This window comes from Nematolebias whitei, chromosome 1 (assembly GCF_014905685.2).
Source record: "Nematolebias whitei isolate Nwh7 chromosome 1, NemWhi1, whole genome shotgun sequence".
Lineage (NCBI taxonomy): Eukaryota > Metazoa > Chordata > Actinopteri > Cyprinodontiformes > Rivulidae > Nematolebias > Nematolebias whitei.
The window spans coordinates 84957141-84963580 of record NC_056498.1 but is presented as its reverse complement, the minus strand read 5'-3'; the positions used below and the strand labels follow the sequence as shown (position 1 = coordinate 84963580).

The following is a 6440-nucleotide window of genomic DNA, read 5'->3' as shown; positions in this document are numbered from 1 at the left end:
CACACACACACACACACACACACACACACACACACACACACACACACGTATATATACATACATACATAGCACTAACAGCAGTTTCACCACTGACTAAATGTGCGACACTGAACAGGCTTGTCGACAGAGAGTTGTTGTTTTTTTTTTTTACTGAAAACATAAACAGTTCATAAAACAATAAATGTGACAGGATTAAAGTGTTCTTCCAGGATTTTGTGGATTTTTTTTGCTCTAACCATGCTCTAACCACTCAGCTGTGGCTGAGTGGTTAGAGCAGTCGTCCTCCAATGCAAGAGTTGGAGGTTTGATTCCACCAGCAGTCACATGCTGAAGTGTCCCTGGGCAAGACACTGAACCCCTCGTTGCCTCTGATGTGTGTCCCATCAGTGTATGAATGTGATAAAGCTCTGATTAGTCTTTGTATAGATCTAGTAGAGTGATGTATGAATGGGTAAATGAGAACAAAGATTGTGTTGTAAAGATCTTTGAGTGTCTTGAATAGGTAGAAAAGTGCTACATGTGCAGTCAATTTACCATTTTTTGTAATTTTTCAGGACTGAAATGTTTGATTTTTCAACAGCTTTTTAAAAAAGTTGCAATGTTTTCTACTTTAGTTTTTCTGTAACATGCCAAGAACAAGAGCAGCATGGTGGCACAACTGGTAGAGCTGCTGCCTCTCGGCGAGCAGGTCCGTAGTTCAAATCTCGGTCCGGGTGTCTTTCTGGGTGGAGTTTACATGTTCTCTCTGTGCATGCGTGGGTTTTCACCCGGTACTCCAGTTTCCTCCCACAGACCAAAAACATGCATGTTAGACTGATTGGCAACTCTAAATTGTCCCTTGATGTGAGTGAGAGAGTGAATGGTTGTTTGACTGGAGACCTGTCCAGGGTGTCCCCCGCCCTTCGCACAGTGATTGCTGGACATGGGTACTGGCCTTCCCCATGACCCAAAATGGAAGAAGTGGGTAAAGATAATGGATGGATGGATGCCAAGAACAAATTAATTAAAAAAATGTGCCATGTGAGTGAAAAAAGACAAGCAAAGCAAAACGTCAGGGTCCAAATGTAATGAATAAAGTCAGTCATCAGTCAGATGGGTCAGATATTTTGAAAAAGTTGCTATGATTGGTCAAATTTATTTTATTTTTTACTGTAGTTTATTGTTGTCATTGTTTATTGTTATAGTTGTCTGTACTTTAAATGTTCTGTCTGGAACAGGTCTCTCTTGTAAATGAGTCCTTGTAGCTCAACGAGTCTAGCCTGTATAAATAAAGGTTGAATGAAAAAAAAAAAATAGCAAGACTGGACAAAATGCATAGGGGTTGGTTGAGTTTGTGCTAATAGTGACCATTACATCACAAATTTATGAAGCGACGTGCACGCCACCTAGCTTTTGGGCAACTGTACAGAATGTAATCTCGCTGTACTTTGGTACGATAATAAAGCTTATTCTGATTCTGACTGATTATAGCTTTGAGTTAGTATCTTATTTGGCAGCGACTGTTGGAAATGCGTGACTCAAAATGGGGAGAAAACAGGCAGATCTGCAGCCTCAGTGAATTCTGAATATTTGCAACCAGCAAGCCGTGAAGCCATGTTTGGCGTAGCCAGTTTTTACAAATAAACCAGTAAAAATTGCCTTATTTTTATGAGCCTGACTTACAAACCTGTATTTTAGACCTTATTTCATTGCCCACCTCCACCCTCGTAGTACTTGTTGCAGGCTGTTTTCTACAAACCTTGGTAGCTGCCCCCACATTTAGGATTGAGTTATCTGGAGTACACTTTAGAAATGAAGATGGGCAAACTTGGACCATGTTTTTTAAATAAATGTTAATTATAATCAACATGGCTATGGATATATGAGGCAGCTGTTGCTGAGTGGTTAGAGCAGGCATCCTCCAGTGGGAGAGTTGGGGGTTCGAGTCCACCACCAGCCACATGCTGAAGTGTCCCTGGGCAAGACACTGAACCCCTCATTACCTCTGATGTGTCATAAGGAGCACCCCCTGTGTAAAGGTACAGCTCTAGCGATGTACAATTACAGAAACTAAACTGAGATAGGTCTGAGATGGATTGAAGACGTCCACAAGAACTCTGCAGCTGTGATGAGAGAACATTTATTGTAATTATTGTTTCTTTTTTGTAATTTATATACCTAAGCAACAAAGCAGCAAGCCTCAGTGGCTCATGCAAATAAACTGAGAACACCCACAAGCATCTTGATACATTTATAGAAACCTCTCTCCTTTGTGAAAGTGTGCTGTGATTCACTATTCAACTTGCCAACAAAAACAAGGTTACAGACTCTGCACTGTGGCCTCCGTCAGCAGGTATTGCTTTGTTTGCTTCTAGAATAATTTAAATGAAATCATTCATCCCTGGTCAGATTGAAAAGTGTGGATGATTGTATTCCTTCTGTTCTCCTCTCTTGTCTGGTTTTCATTTACAGTAAATGCTGTAAATGCTCTACTTTTCAAAGTTTACCACACTCTGAGGTTACTGCGAGAGAAAAGAGTTAATATTTTGGTGCCAAGTCCATTTCAGTCCAGGAGGATGCCTGTGAGGATGTGTTTTAAAGGTCTTTGACAACACTTGAAGGATGGTCGTCACAGTTCTGCTGGCAGACTCTGTTGTTGTTGTGACCTTTGATGTGGTTAAAGTTGCAGTTCCTTTTTCATTTTTGTCGAGAACTGAACGCTGGAGCTCACTGTCTATTATCTTTATGGAAAATGCGTCGTTCAGTTTAGTTGCTTCATGTTGGACAGTAAAGAGTGAGGTGAAGAGCGGATGCATGGCTCTCTCAATCATTCTTGCTAAAGACTTTTCCAGTTGGAAGTGCAGCCTGCCAGTATCAACCACAAAAAAACGTTCTCTAAGTATTCATGAATAGTAAAGTGGGTAGAAGGAATTTTGTGTCTGGGAGTGAGGGTGAGGGGTTCCCACAACTTATTCTGACGGTAGATAACTTTGACATGCTGTGTTATTTTCGGTCTTTTTGGGAGGATGTGTCGTTGCTGTCTCCCCAGGAATAACAAAACTCGCAGAAAGCCTGAAGGTCACACATTTATTTTTAGTCATGCTTTGCGAGGCTTTCCCACACGTCAAACAAGTGCTGGTGGGATCGTCTCACACGACGAACAGTGAATCTGTTTGTATTTGGCCTCCCTATGACACTTTCAGCCATTTCCAAAACAGACAGTTTGACTTCTTTGACACTTTTTGAGTGATGGTTTGGCAGAAGAAGAGCTCTGAAATAAGCTCCATTTATTTTTACTTTAGTTATGTGCAATCAGAACCTTAACCTCTCTAACCTGGCCTGCTTGATGTGTTCTGATGCTTTGGACAAACAGGCATGTACTTCACACATTTTCCTAATGATCCCTGATTTTAACCCCAAGCATCATCTCCCAGTGTGGATCAACAGGCTCTTTAAAGGAACATGCATTACCCAGAATCCCAAAGCGGTGCTCAGAATGACGATTATTAACATCCCCGTCAGCGCCTGTTGAAAGCTTCTAAACAGTCCTCACTGTTTTTCCCCTGTTAGAGACCAATACACCAACGGGTCTGACTGCTACACTGTGAAGAACCACTTGGACATTTTTGGTATTTAGTCCAGAGCAGAAAGACGTGCAAGCTTGTGTTGGTTTAATGAGGTCAACTGTTGATGTCTTGATAAAGTCTGAAAGGCAGCACTTGTGCAAAACAAGACTTAAATTCTCAAGTTTTAATCTGAGCACGAGAATGGGAGTACTTCTTTCTGCTGAAAGTATTCATTCAAATTGTAGCTTTTAAAACCAAAATCTAAATTTATTTTAAATAGGAAAAATCTTAAAGGGATCATCCAGTCAACTTTGAAGTGATGGTGTGTCAAATACCGTATTTTCTGGTGTATAAATCGCAGTTTTTTGCAAAGATTTGTCAGTCCTGCGACTTACATGCTGAAACGACTTATGTAAGCTTTTTTTTCCCATATTCATAACACAATTTTTGACTGATGCTTTAAATGTTCATTCATACTGACATGGACCAGAGTAAAGATTACCATTTGCAGCTGCTAGAGGCACGAGAGGACCCTCTAGGCTTTTGACAACTACCGGTAGGCTCATATGTTGTTCCTGTACCACTGTAGCCACCACTCCCCGGCCAAACATTGACCATTACAGTGCATTTATTAAGGAAAAAGTTAAACTGAGAAACAATTTTGCTATAATGTTGAACAAACAAATAATCTTTTTAAGTGTTAATCATTAAATTTCGAAGAACTGCAACAGCGAGTCCTCTCGTGCGTGCTCCCGTGACCGCCAATTGATTTTTTGGCACAAAACTGGCCCACATTTCCTGGGGGTCAGCAGTGACAAATAATAAATGCGACTTATACACCAAAGCATATTATATTTGTATTTTTTCCTCTTCATTATGCTTTTTTTGACTGATGCAACTTGTACGCTGGAAAATACGGTAGTTATCATTAGTTAGTACGACAGCAGTGACAGAGATTGAGAAAGAAGCTAAAGGATTTGTCCAGACTAGTGGATGAATGAGTCAAATGAGTGGCATGTTCTATTTATTTTTTAAATAATTATTTAGGTGTATAAAACAGCTCTATCTCAAAAACAACATGCCATTGCGATACAATAATGTAGCTAATACTTTGTGAGCATAGAGTTTGTGTTGATTGTCCTGTCAAATCCAGAAGAGAATTCAAAATCTTACTTCTAACTATAGGCGTCGCAACCATTATATGTGAAGGGGACATGTCCCCCCCATATTCAAAAAATGTTCATTTGGACCCCCCACCACACACACTTTTACTATGAAACAGTTCAGTCGGAGCATTTTCTCTTTCTTTGTGAATGAATCCATTCCAATTGATTAATAGGAGAATAGTCAGGCCACTAAAACGCCACTCCAGGTTTTTCTGGTTACCTCCAACTCTAAACACAGCAGCCTGCACTGTTTCTGCGCGTCTCCTCCTGCCTCGGCAGAAAACGCGCACAGGTGGAGGAGGTGGAGACACCTCTGTGTTGCTCGCCAGTTTAGCAGCTTAGTGCGGGCAGTTGTTGACCGGGGGGGGTTGATCATCAACATATATTCATGTTAGGAGGATGCTTGAGAGGAGCACTACGTCTAGAGCATGTTCTCTTAGCAGTAACTGTGACGCTGTAAGACGCTGCAGGTGTAAGAGACGCGGTGTGTTCAGGTGCATTAAAGTTGAAATGTCTTTAAAACCCCACACCTTATTGTCCTCAAGCTTCATGAGAAACATCCTTTAGATGAGGAGTGTTGAACACAAGTAAAAAAGTCTAGTGGTGATGTTTTTTATTACTCTATAAACACAAATAGTGCCGACCTGATGCTCTGTATTAAAGTGTATTAAAGTTAAAATGTCTTTAAAACCCACAGCTGAATTTACACAAACTTGTTGAGAAACATGTTTTAAATGTGTGGAATTAAAGGAAATCTAGGTGAAATGCTGCTTTTTTGTTCACTACTGAACAATTTTTTTACACGGTTCAGTTGGAAAACAGTCAAACCAAATAGTATCATGCAAACGTGAAACAGTTCAATTTTAGCTCATGTAGCATTTTTTTCACACACATATGTTGTTTTTATGAAAGAGTTGCTTTATAAGCCTAACAAACAACAAAACACTGGCACTCATTTGGCTGGACATTAGGCTAGTCTGGTTGAAGACCTTTACCTTTCTCCTAATCCTCTGTTCTGCATGAGCAGTGTGTTCAGCAGAACATCACTTCAAAGTTGATTGGCCATCCCTTTAAGGGTCACATCATTTTAAAAGGTGAAGCAACTTCAAATGGGTGACATCCAGGTAAAACAATCCTTCCATGTCCATAACACGTGTGAAAAATACACACTGATAAATATGTGTTGACTTCCATAACACTACAAAAATACAAAAAGAGAAACATTTTGTCATATTCTGTGGTTACACTCAAGACTCATGATGAATGAATCAGATGATAAAGAGACATTGCAAACTTTTAATTAAGCAAAATCAAAACAGATGTCCAGAACAGAAAACTGGGTGAGGCTGATACAGACTTATCTGGTCTTGGAGTTGAAAACAAACAAACAAACATAAGGCATCTACCAAAGACAGATAATAAGGATGTGCCAGTGAGTAAAGGTAACCATCAACTGCATATGGGGACATAACTAAATATTTAACATTTTGGAGGGGTAAGACTAGCTGTGCATCAAGAGCAGGAAGCAACATACTGTAAATGGAATGAGCATTATATCAGAAAACACGACACATAATATGTAAGAAAGTGTTGATAAGGATACACACAGGAGGGATTGCTACAACGATTGTTTTAAATGTCTATTTTTAGACACAATGCCCGCTTTAGAAAACAGCTGAACAACATTGGTGGATTTTCTTTATTGTTAAATGTCATTTTTATGTGCATA

The 6440-nt window shown here is 39.9% G+C and overlaps 1 pseudogene; it reads left to right on the top strand.

The window, feature by feature from the left end:
• The window catches only part of LOC119407542, a 69729-nt pseudogene that overhangs the window by 4028 nt on the left and 59261 nt on the right, over nucleotides 1-6440 (top strand).